Source organism: Phaethon lepturus, unplaced genomic scaffold (assembly GCF_000687285.1).
Source record: "Phaethon lepturus isolate BGI_N335 unplaced genomic scaffold, ASM68728v1 scaffold14195, whole genome shotgun sequence".
Taxonomy (NCBI): Eukaryota; Metazoa; Chordata; class Aves; order Phaethontiformes; family Phaethontidae; genus Phaethon; species Phaethon lepturus.
Genome location: NW_010539683.1, coordinates 13721 through 27440, shown reverse-complemented (window position 1 = coordinate 27440; position 13720 = coordinate 13721).

The window sequence follows — 13720 nt, the reverse complement described above, 5'->3', positions numbered from 1 at the left end:
TTCAGCAACTGAGGAAGGAATGGGACTTCGCTTTCTTTTAGAAACCTGGCATTTGTCACAGGTTCCTTTGTGCCTAAGAGCAGGAACGTAGAAGGAAGAGAAGCAGGAAATATTTATGCAGGTGAAGAAAATAATTTGTGAAGTAATCTTCAATTACATCCTGAAGAAGAAAAATTTGCTGCTCTTGAAGTCTTGAAGGGCGAGAGTCCTGGCAGCGAAAACTGAAATTAGTAGGAGCAGAGGTGGGAACCTCATGGTTCTCTACAGGCAATTCTCTAGGTGTTTTACAATCTGGTTTGAGAGGTTATGCTAAACCTAACAAAAGGGCATCTTGTCTGGGCAAGTACTTCTTGCACAAACTTCTTGTGTAGAGTAGAAAAATTGTCCTCATATGAATCAAGGCATCACCATTTTAAAACTTAAGGGCAGGAGGAAAATAATGGGCATTTTACTTTGCATTTGAATGTGTTTCACAATATACTTGGGCTTTAAATACAAAAACATTTTAAATTTATTCACTGTGTCATACAGACTCTGTGTTCTTCTTAAACAAACAGCACTCCACTCAGAAGAAGAAATGTGTAAAAATAATAATGTAAACTTAATCTGAAATCCTTTAAATATCTTTTATTATTTGATTTTCTTGATATTGTAAACAATATTTGTGTTTTGCTGTTATTGAATGTTTCTCCTTTTTATGAAGAGCCTTTCAAACGCACATGTAAGCACATTGCCTTCAGTGACCCCCCCATCAGGTTAGTATGCACAATTTTTCCACTTGTATCAAGGAAAATTCTTCCAGCACTAGTCTGAAGGGTTTCATTAAGAGCATTTATTGGCAGGCTAAATTATTAGTACACTTTAAAACAGTCTGCTTTGCAGCACTAAGAATATGTCCGTGTATTAATATTTTAACATTTATTTATTGATGGCTTTCCTAATGATGGACGAACTGCAATTCTTACTCATGTGAGTAGCACTCTGGAACTTTTGCTGTAAAATGGCATAATTCATACGAGTAAATGCTGCCTTTTAGAGCCCTAAATGCTTTGCTAAGGTCCCAGTCTTGGCAAAGTTTACCCAAGAAAATAGTCATTACTCAGCGTAGGGAATACTTTGAAAAGTGAGTGTTCAGAATTTTATCCTCAGTGAATCTTAATTAATCTTAATCAGTGCAGATGAGATAGCTGATACTTTCATAAAATAAGACCTCTGAGCTGTTGAACTATCCCTTGTAATCACTGGGAGCTGAATCACTGTTACCTCAGCAGCTAATTGATTTACACCTTGCTAGAAGGGTCAAGGCTGTGCTAAGTGCTCAGCATGCACTGTTGCCTCCTGCCATCTGAGAAAGCGGAGACGGGACGAGTTGTAGCTTCTGCCAAGGAGAAATACAGCACTGAGTACACATCCTTCACAACCTCTCCCTGTGCTTTTTCCAGATACTGCAACATCAGAGTATGGAGAAGGCAAAGTTAGGAAACAGAAATGGAGTGCTAAGTCAGATAATGATGGGTGAATAAAAGGCAAAGAACACTCAGCAAAAAGTGGGGGTATAGAGCAAATAGTGTCAGTCAGTGAATTAATTTGGAAATGTGTTATGTGTGCTGCAGGACAGTGACTGAAATTTGGAAAAAGACACTACAAAAGGATAAGTAACCTTTTCCCCTTCAGTGCACTTTGAGCTGACAAGCATTAGGAAGAGAGGGTACCCTTTGCTTCCTACTTCCTCTTCTCTCAGAACAGCTGTTATCCCCAGGACATACTCTCTGCACCAATCCATTTTTTAACTTAAAAATCTAATTGTGGACATGTGACCTGAGAGGGCTCATTGCTACCTGCAGCCCTTCCGCATAATTTGGTTGCCAGGTTCCTGTTCATTTTATCACACTATATCATTTATTTACTTATATTAAATATTTTATAATCTATTGTATATTTTAAATATATTTAGATATATTTCATAACGAGTCCCAACTCAAGATATTCTATGATTCTAGGAATATACAAATATATTATATTACTTATTTATTAAAAACAGCTATCATCTTAACAAGTCATGTTCCTGGCTGGTCCAGGCACACTTTTTCAGGAAGTATTTCTTTGCCAGCCACTTACCTTAAAGATCAGAAAGAACTTGTGATAGACTTGGAGGAATAAGGTGACCCAAAGGAATTAACAAAAGATAAGCAATGTGTACTCTCTCTTTGAACTCCGTGAGACAGGTTCAGGCAGACGTAAGAAAGAGGCCCTTCTCTGGCAAGAATTCCACTCACAAGCACCTTGGCTCTGATTCAGCCAGGTGCTTACACACAGGTCTGAGTTGCCCCACTGAAGTCACTTCCTAAAATTAGGAAAATGCCTAAATTCTTGGACAAGCCAACACTTTGAGTGTTAATATTGGTAGTAAAAGCCTGTATAAACAGTCCAAATACAGAAGCATTCAGACATGGGATCAGAAGGCAGGTTAAAATGAAGCTGTAACTGCACTTGTGTAGATAAGATGCCTTTTTGTCAGCCCAGCCTGAGTGAAAGTCTGTTATTTTCCTTTCCCATCACAATTCAGGTGGCTGGGACAAAGACTGCCACAGGAATTAGATCTACCAAGGGAATGGTCTGGATGTCATTTTCCAATATGAAAAGCACCAGAGATATTTTTCTATACAAATAAAAATAATCAAATACTTTGAAATAATGTACAGCTTTTATATACATTAAAGGTATACATAGATCATAGAATCACAGAATCTCTCAAGTTGGAAGGGACCCATAAGGATCATAGATGATGAGGTCTATCTTCTGTTAGGACAAGAAAACAGGTAAACACACTTTCACTGGATCCATGTGGTTTCTTATGTTTCCCATGTTTTCTTCTTGGCCCTATGAGTTACATGACAGTAGCCCACAGGCGGAACATGACATTGCTATCATCTGGAGACCAAGGACAGAGTACATGTTTAAAGTACTCACTGTTCAAACTGGTGATATGTGGGCTGTTTGGGGTGTGTGGAAATGTTTGTGCATGTGCCTGTGCGTGCCTGTGACTGTGCAAAGTCCTCCATACTCTATTATCTATCCATGGTCAAGAACAATTTATTTAGGATGCCACTCAGTGTTTACCATAGCCTTGAGCATGTGGCAACCAGAACAGTAGAATATCCTTTCGATAAATACACAGACACACAGATAAAGGCATTCCTTACTACAACTTTGGATTAAAAAACCCTTGTGGCAGCACCTGGGAGATCTGCACAACAACTTGCTAATGGAACTATTTCTGTGCCTAATACACTTCCTTTATGGGCCTTCATCCAACACCTTCCACATACATTTTTCTAAAAGGAAAGAAAAAGCTCACTGCTTTGAAGCAAAGATGTCCAAGTATTTTCCATAGCTATACTTTGAGGCGCTTGCTATAGTTAATCTTTCTCTTCAAATCAGTGCTATTGTCCTCAGCCTCACTACAGTTGATCAAGAAATAACCAATAAGCAGAATTTGCAGAATATGTGTACACATAAATCTTCTGTTCTGACAGAATTTCACTGATGATAGGATTAGCTGGTAGCTTTCACTAAAGGCAATGAGAGTAAGTGATAGTTTTGCTCTTTGATTAGATAATGTCGATCTTACCTAAAAAGGACTGAAAGGGACCTCCAGGCCAATATACTACAAAAACCCTGAATAATGCCAGGTCATATAATTAGTTTTATAAATTGCTGAAACTCTGACAAATTATTTAAGCTTTGCCCCCAGATCTTTTTCTAAAAACCTACTTTATAATCTCATGTTTGTCATTAAAAACTTTCCTCTAATATCCATCCTCAATTCTGTCATAGCTAATTTATGAGTTTGTCTTGTTTCACCACTGTCCTTTAGTTTAAACAGCTGTATTATCTTCCTGGTGTTGACTGAAAAAACACCCTTGATACATTTTTATAGAGAATATATCAACCTTTAATTTGTTAAAAAAATTGATTGCTGTCAGTTGTCATATAAAAGGCTTTTATTCTTGTGATCTTCCTAGCAGACTTTCTGTGCCTCTGTCCCATTCTGAATCCTCCTTCCCTGGACATGGACAGCTACTGTTATACATGGAGCCCTACCAATGATTCGTATAAAGGCACTATTATTTCATTCCCTCTTAGCGGATATATCCTTCCTTGCCTTTTTCACAGACACATCACATCATCCAGGTTTCCTGTGACTGACCAGTATACACAAGTTTTCCTCCTCCTCTGTCATTCTCAATGGATAAGCTCCCAAGTTTATAGCAGAGATTCTTGTTATTATTCCCTAAGTGCATGACCTTATACTTTGCACTCTTGAATTCCTTCCCGTTTCTATTACTTGGGTCCTCAAGGTCATTCAGCTTTTGTGCTAATCCCTTCCTTATCCAGCTCAAATACTAGTTTCCCATAAAGCACACTATAACACAGCAGGCTGTCCTGAAGTTTGATTATAGTTTGGTTGAAGTCCCATTTGTTTCTGTGCTCTCATTTCCCATTAACCATCCTGTCTTTGCCCTTATGTTCAGTATAATTACTCTTACTGAGAAGGAAAGCAAAATATTAATCTGGTCTGGGACTATATTTTGATTATCTTTAAACAGTACCTAGTCATCACAGCATGACATAGTGATTCTTTATTCCTTGACCTCTTTTCCCACACATATACAGGTCTGGCAAATCTGCTGTTGGTTTTAACTTTTTTTTCTTTAAAGATACAGCTTAGTTTAGCCTTCAAAAATCCTCAATTTATCTCAGTATAGCTTGACTTTCCAGGCAGAGCTCTCTCTACTGACCTTTCTGCTGTATGATTAATCCTAGTATGCCCCTCTCGGGCTTCAAGACCCTTCTTCATTATTTTGCTTATCTACAAGCTCCAGACAGCTTTCACACAGGCAAACTCAAGACTTCTAGTGCTTCTCACCAGTTTCCTTCATTTCTAAATTTGGCAGAGTCCCACACTGACACAAGTCATAGGCAGCATTCATGGCTGCTATGTTTAGACAGACCTTTCTGAGAGTCATGAGAGTCCCATGTGATGCACAAAGGATGTTGAGATGCATTTGCAGGGTGACTTCCCATGAGACCCTGCCCTAACAATAGTTTTGGGATTTGCAGGTGTAAGATCGCAGGAACAATAGAACCAGAACAAAGGAAAAAATCTGCCAAAGAAACTCGGGAGAACACTGGTCAGGGCAACTTGAGTGATGCTGCAGAGCTGCAAGTGAAAAGCAGGCTACTGGATTGCAAATGGAAGGTCTTTTGCATTACACAGGGCAAGACATTTAAGGCAGTGTGCAGCACAGACTTCTGTTATTCTAGTTTCATCCGCTGTGTGAGTACTTTGAGAATACTCATTTTGTTGCTAAAGCTTGTTATTATATTTTTTTCTCCTGACCTCATCTGTTTCTAGCTGTGTTAAGATACAATACTCTCAGTAAATGCATTGCTCTTGTCATTATTATTACACATTTCCATCATGCTGTCTCTTCTCTTACTCTTCAGTACTTCTTTTTCTGTTGTTACATCTCCATTCATCTGATCTTCCTCCAGCTGTGCGCTAAATCTATGTGTGAATTTACACATTTCTTCCAAATGTATCCTACCTCTTTTAAAGATCTTTTTACTAATAGTTCCATTCTTGATACTAGAAGACCCATTCTCCAAGAGTACAGCTAGACAAGATTTCCTGTTCAATGAATACCTTCCACTTGTTCACCATTCCAACACCTTTCCTTACTCAGAATCACAGAATAGATGAGGTCGGATGGGACCTCTGGAGGTCATCTGATCCAACATACCTGCTCAAGCAGGGCCATCTAGAGACAGTTGCCCAGGACCGTGTCCAGATGGCTTTTGAATATCTCCAGGAAGGAAGATTCCACAACCTCCCTGGGTGACCTGTGCCAGTGCTCAGTCACTCTTATGATGAAAAAGTGTTTTCTGATGTTCAGAGGGAACCTCCTGTGTTTCAGTGTGTGTGCCGATTGCCTCTTGTCCTGTCATGGGCATCACTGAAAAGACACTGGTTCTGCCTTTTTGCATACTCCCTTCAGGTATTTACAGACATTAAAAGGTCCTCGTTGAGCCTTTTCTTCCCCAGGCTGAACAGTTCCAGATCTCTCAGCCTTTCCTTACAGGAGAGATGCTCCAGTCCCTTAATGATCTTAGTGGCTCTTCATTGGACTCTCTTCAGTATGTCTGTGTCTCTCCTGTATTAGTGAGCACAGAACTGGGCCCAGCACTCCAGGTGTGGCCTCACCAGTGCTGAGTAGAGGGGAAGGATCACCTCCATCCACCTGCTGGCAACACTCCTCTTAATGCAGCCCAGGATACTGTTAGCATTCTTTGATGCAAGGACATATTGCTGGCTTATGTATTCGTCATATCATGTACTTGTCCCTAAAACTATCTGTTATTCCTGCTGCATTCCTATAAATTATTTGGCATCTTTCTGAATTTTCTCAGTTGCATTCATTATTGCTTTTATAACATTCCCACTCCTTTTTTTTTTTCCTTAATTTTAAATTATCTCCTTAGTGTCTGTGTAATAACTCTATTCCTGTCCATTGTATCTCCTTTTCTTTTCCCCAATTAATGTTTCCTTTTCCTGAATAAATTCACTTTTCTTGATATATGGCCCACTATTTTTTTAATTGCAGCCAATCTTGTTTAAATTAAAAAAAAATCAATTATTCCTTTTTGAAACTTCAGTAGTTCTGCGTTAATGCTCTTCCCACACTTTTTAAAATCAGTATTTAAAATTTAATAAAATGACTAGGAGTCCAGCATCATTCACATTTCTTTTCAATGGCTGATTCAGACAAGGTATTAGGTCTAGAATAACTCATGAACTAATTTGACTATGCTAGAAGGAAGCAACATTATCTTTACCTTCTGAATATTTTCTTTACCAGCTATTGTTTCCCAAATGGTCTTAGTCATTTTAAATCCCACATGATACATGCTTTACTTTCTCCCAGTCTTTATTTTATGATGTTTCCAACACTATGTTCTCCCTCTTTTACCTTAATCACAACTGTTAAGCCTTCAGCATCCAAAACACTAGTCTTTCTTTCATATGGCAAAGCACCAATCAAGTAATATATGAATTGCCACAGCAGATCAAACCAATGGTCTATTTCTTTCAATGTCTTTTTTTGGAATTGAGAGAATGCCAGACTTTTCAGAAAAGAAAAACAAAAGCTAAAAAATCACCACAAAGGCTTGCAATAGCATGTTGTTGAATAGTTTTTTCCAGTGCAGGAATTTAGGGATGGATAACATCTTGAAGCATGAAGGTATGCATCTTTTTGTAATACACATGTTGTATTTTATTGAGTAGAATTGCAGACATTCTTAACAGGTGTAAAAATGCTGAATCCTCCTTAAAGCCCTACTCTGCTCTGTAACATCTTGTGCCAGGGAGCTCCACAGCTCAGTGTGCAGATGGTGGTTCCCAAAGTATCATCCGTATAACACTGAGGTCTTGTGAGGTAAGAGCCCATGGTCTGCAGCACATTTGCAGTCAGCCTATGCTCTCTGACGCGTGGTTATATAGGGCTCTGGTGAGCCAGAAGAAATTCTTGCATGCTTGTCTTTTGTCAGTGGTGCCAAACTATGCCTGTAAACACATTCTTCTCCTTACTATTTTTAAATGTAGCATTTAAAAAAATAAAATCTCTTAGATATTCCTATGCCCTTTCATTGTGAAATAATTCATACAGATTTAAGCAATCTCCTCTTAGAGTACTGATTATTGTAAATGCTTGTCTTGTCAGATCTTGTTCCTTCACATAAAGATTATTCCAATCTCTAATAATTCAAATTGCCTTCTGCTGGATCTTTTCAATACAAGTGACGAAATCCAATGCAATATTATAGGTAAATAGTAAAGTTATATTATTTAATTGCAGCATTACTTCTTGACACACGTTTGTACTGTGTAATACTGTTTATTATTTTGTATCTTATGTCAAAATGAGCACTTATTTTCAGTTTGGGTCGAAAAAAAATTGTTAGGCGTTTATTTGAGTGGGTGTACTCAATGTAAAAGACATCAGGAGCTCTGAGTGCATGAAATCGTCCCTCCCACTATCACTGATGCTGAATATTCTTTTCTGAACTTAACCTGTCACTGAGTTGCCAAATTACCTATGTAGCTTAGTTTCTGTAACAATGCTCATATTAACCTCTTTAATCTGCATCATTCCTATTTTTGCTTAATAAAGTCTTCATTGAATTTTAGGAATTCTGTAGTCAAGTCCAATTAGATAGGAGAGAAATATTAATTATGTGAGAAATTGTGAGATTTAATACAGACAAATAAAAAAAAGAGGTCATAGTATGTATGTAGTTTGGATTCTCTGCTACATGCTCATGAGTCACACAGAAAGCTCAGGGACAATCTTTCCCAATGCAAGAGAAGTCCTAAAATGCTGGCGCTGTAAGAGATACATTAACTATCTCCATTCGGGCACAATTTCTTTAAGAACTTTTTCAGATATCACATGGTCTTCTGTGGAAGACGAGTTGGAAACATTGTCTATAAAACTATTATCTTTTCTCAAGGAAAACAGTGAGAATAACTCAGGTGCTAAATTTATACCTATGGTTTTTGTTACACATTATCAGGCTACTCCAGAGCAGGAAGGGTCTAGTGAGGAGCCTGGCAATGAAAGGGATATATGTATCCCTTTAACATAAAAATAGAATGGCTATTTCACTTTATCTATGTGATCTAATCTGCTATTGTCAGTAAGTATTTGGGATGCTATGCAGTATCTGCACAATTATCCATAAATTTCAAACGTTCACAGTGGAAGCGCATTATTATTGGGTTGTATTCTTGTTGAGCATCTGCTTAAAATGTTTGTTATCCATTTAATCAGGAAGCAAACCTCCCTCCTGATCTATGAATTACTCACTGGTCAAATGCCAGATCACCATCAGGAGCCAACAGTAAATAATCTACATGATTAGCTTTTAGCATTTCAGAGAGTGGGTTTTGATCTCAAACAGTGAGTACCATATGCCTCATTGCCTCGTTGTATGACTCCTGGAGTGCTTTCCAGAAATTAGCATTACATTATATTTTTATGATACAATTACTTTCTCTATTTTTTTTCTCCTACATTTTGGGTATCTAAACTTCACTGCATAATATGCAGAATATAAGGAGTGGAGAGATATTTCTAGTTCATTACTGCATCTCTGTAAATAACCAGCATGGGTGCTTTAACAAGAACATAAGACTAAGGCAATTATATATAATTCTAGATAACATTTCCTAGGTTTTGGCAATCTGTGGCTCATGGACTTCCTCAGGCATGAGAGATATATTTGTGTTTGATATCTTTTGATACTTTTTCCTTCTGTGAATTTTTAAACTCATTTTTTAAGCCCATAACAGCTCTTGTCATCTAAACTGCCACATGATGGTGAGTTTCATAGTTTAAATATAACATTGCGGTGGTTCCCCCCCCCACCCCCGTTTGCATGATAAGCCTTGGCTTATCGAGCAGAGAGTTTGGTGGTTCTTGGAGCAGAGAGTTTGGCAGTTAAGGGCCCCTTGACTGTATCAAGTGCTCTTGAGTAGATGGGAGTAACTCACCATCCCCAGACAGCCTTGGAGCATCTCTTATCTAGCCGTGATTCAGGTGGATCAGTACCAGTGCCACTGGGATGTCAAGAGTTCTAGCAATTACCAACAAATTATCTGTGGCAAGGATGGAGATTTATTGATGCCTAAAGCCAGTCATCTCCTAGTCCTATCAATAGCGGTCCCAAGAGAGACCCTTTAAGCTCTCCTGGACTGCAGCAGGCTGCGACCAGCATCTCCCTCTGAGTGGGATGCCTCTCGGAGCCCATGATCTCTCAAGTTCGCAATCAACTCAGAGGCTCGGCTGATCACCCGTTGAGCGATGCAAAGCATTCCATCTGAGTATTAGATCGAATTCGAGGAGGGCATTTAAAGGTACCTTTGTACATACTTATCTCTTTTCTTTATATGTCTTTAAGTGTCTGATCTTAGTATGTTTCTATGATTTAATACTGTGATTTGTCTCAATATCATTAGTCTTGGTAAGTTTTAGGTTAATTATGTTACTAAGTTATATATATATGATTTGATATTGTGATTTATCTCAATACTGCTAGTGAATTTGATTGCTGTTATTTTAAAGTTACACCAAGCACTACACCAGAACCCCCAATACCCTATCCCTTAGACATAAACTGTTGACCAAGTCTGGGACTAGGGGTGGATTCTGCCGCACCTAGACCCTCTCTGAGAAGGAGTTTAGAATGAAAGGGGGTCCACTCTGAACTTTGTAACTCAATGGGAGGGCATTCCTTTGCTTTCCTTACCTAACCTTAGATATAAACCATGGACCAAGTCGGGGGCTAGGGGTGGATTTCGGTCCACTCCGAACCTTGTGACTCAATGGGAGGGTCTCCTCTACTTTCTCTCCTCAATATACATATAAGCCACATTAGCCCAGTTCGATCCACGAGCAAATCATTCCAACCTAATTGTAACTTGTTTTCTCTTGGTATACCTTTTCATGTTAAGTGAGTAATAGAGTGAACCTTGCCATCGAATCCTGTTAAGTTGTACCTGTTTACAAATCTGTATTAAAATCATTCGCTTTCTGATATCTTTGGTGGTGACTTCTTAAGCAGCCCTACCACTTGCTAGGGACAGGCCTATATTAATAAATATCTCCGTTTGGTTTGGTTTTGGTTTGGTTTCTTTTGACTTGTTACAGTGCTATGAGAGAGAACTGCTGAGTTCTCACAGGTATCACTGAATTTATTTGCTGCAAGTGAAAGTGTTTGCTTGCACTTTTTTGAAGGAGTAAGGCATCATGAAAAGCAGAAGGGAAAAGCCTGAATTGCTGCATGTTGAGTAAAAGTTGAGTCAAGTAGAAATTCCAGGATCATTTAGAAATGATGACTGGACTTGCAAGACATAGTATATTTTCTGAGGCTCTTTGGAAGATTTCTTTTCAGACTTGCAGGCTCCACATTTTCACCACGTGACAGATGACTCCAGCAGAGCTCAACGGAAAAAGGAAATGGAAACAACTCTAGTCACTTAGTAGATGACTGGCATACAATTAAGGGATGTATACCACTATGAAGGCTTCATGCTAGATATGTGTTACTTTAAATGTATGTTACAAATCCTTGTTTTTTTTCCTGGAAATTAGTAAGATATCTGACTATTTGCCCAGATATTGTAACTGCTGCTGGCCATGTTTTTTTGTTGTTTGTTTGGGTTTTTTTTCTTTTCCTGGATGGAGTCTGCCATTTTCTTCAGACTGTAAAGAAACTACCTATCTACCTATATACACAAATTCAGGCTGAGAGGACACTTTAAAGGTTGAGAAAAAATCTTTAAAAAATCAAAGTCTTTATGGATGCAAGAAAATATTAAAAAGTAATTAGTTTGTACTAAGTTTAAAAAATCCTAGCTGCATCAGCAAATATGGAAATTTGTTTAAGGAATACCAGTAAATCTATTACTTGATAGTTTTGCTAAAGGAACATTGAAAGTATTTTCAAAACTGATATAATTTTTTATTTGCACTTGCAATTTTATTAAGAAATTAATAAATAGGAATATTATTTGGGTGCAATGTGTTTCCCCCTTGCAAAATCACCAAAGGTTAAAACTGTGCTTTCTGTTATATCAGTGACAGATGCTGATGTGAACAAGTAAAATGTAATAGCTGGATATATATTCTTGCTTCAGTACCTTCCATATTCCCATTATACATACACAACAGCTCTTAAAATTCAGGTTAAATGCATTGTAAATTAGCAGATTAAGTAACCAAAACACCAACATTATATCAGAAATTGTTCTTAGCAAGACATAATTTTCATAACCACAAATTAAAACAACAGAAAAATAGAATAAGGATGAAAACCTTCACCAAGCTAGTAGGCTCTTTATCAAAAGCTCTTTGCTCTTTTCCTCTTGCTTAGAAATTCTCTATATGGACACACATACTAGAAAGGGAAAGAAGGCAGTAAGAAATTTCTTGTTTGCTTACTAGTATTCATGATGATTACACAACATGTTTTTTGGGCATGAGAAAAAGTTACACTGAAAAATCAGTGGCTGTGCTTAAAAATGTGGCTTATATCACCTTGTTGAAAAGCATACCACACTGTGTTAATGGACAAATTCATGAACACTGAACAACAATCGTTCATGTAGAGTTCAGTTCTCTACTGCAAGGTGCAAGGGAGAAAATTTGAGAAAAGGGCAGTCATATGCAAATTGTTTCTATTTATCAGTACCAACACATACTAACACAAACTTGAAAGCAGTATGAGACTTGGAGCAAAACTCCAAGGAAATACAGAAATGCTACATTAGACAGAAAGAGAGGTTGAAGAAAGGCTCTTAAACAACTGCAAGATTTTCTGTGTGAGAAACACTTACCTGATTTTCTTCTCATGCTTGTCTACTGCAACGTCCATACTACATCATACCCTGCACTGCCAATTCCTCTCTCATGCTCCACAATACCACATCCCAGTGTGGCTGCCTGGCTGGCTCTGTCATCAACCACTAAACTCACCCGAGAGATAGTAAGTAACTCAGTACAAGAGATGATGTGAACATCATGCGTGACATCATACACAGCTGAGGGACTTAGGGACCCTGTGTTCACCTGATTGTACTGGTACATGACCCAGCATGTGCAGTCTTTATACATAGGGTCTCCAGGAAAGTGAGAGTACTACGGTATCAATAAGTAAAGTGCAGCTGCTTCTCTGGGAAACTTTGTTTTTCTCAGATATAGCAATTAAATGCAACATGTCTTCTCAATATTTGCTTTTCTACATTGGTTTTTGAGCTGAAGCCAATAAATTAAAAGGGTTGCCTTATAGTGAATACCATATGCCATAAAATGTCATATCATCACAATATTTTAGCCTCCAAGATATCAGTGCTACCTCCTGTGGAACTCTGTTGAAAATGTGCTCACGCTTATATTTAACACCTCTAGTATCTGAAAAGTCTATTTTTTCAGCGTAGGCAGCTTCTTGTATGTAGTTCCTTATTTTATGAATGCTAGTTTTGTGGTTGCGCCACTGTGGGGCTGTGGCTGCAGTGGTGATTACTGTTTGTCTTCATTGCCCAGCGTGTCTTTTTTACCACTTATACAAGCATCCTGATGTTGTGGTGGGGATAGCGGCCAAAGGCTAGCATGTGAAATCCAATATACAGAAGGCAATTCTGTGTGACTGCTTCTTAACATATTAACCTATAATTAGTCAAGAGCCAGTAGGCTATATGGAAGAGGAGAAACTTAAAACAGAGCATTGAGTCAGATGGAAAGGATAATTCATAACACCAATAACCTCTCTGAAAAAGTTCACCTTTCGTTTCATGCAAGCACTGAAATTTTTTGTTTTGCAAATCATTTCCTCTTGTATAGCCATCTGCTTGCACTCCTCAACAATACTCAGCAACTTTTTACTGGTGTGAGCTACTTTTATACTTCACTCTACAGACTGTTTTGGTCTGGATTACAACTCTAAAGCTGCTGATGGTACTTGAGATCAAACTCTGAGTTGGAAAAGTGTGTACAGTCCTTCCACACATTTAGCCCCTCAGGGTAATGTTGCAGCCTCTCTGAAAACAAGAATATTACTTCCAAATTACCTTGTGTGTGCTCTTTCCTTTCAGACT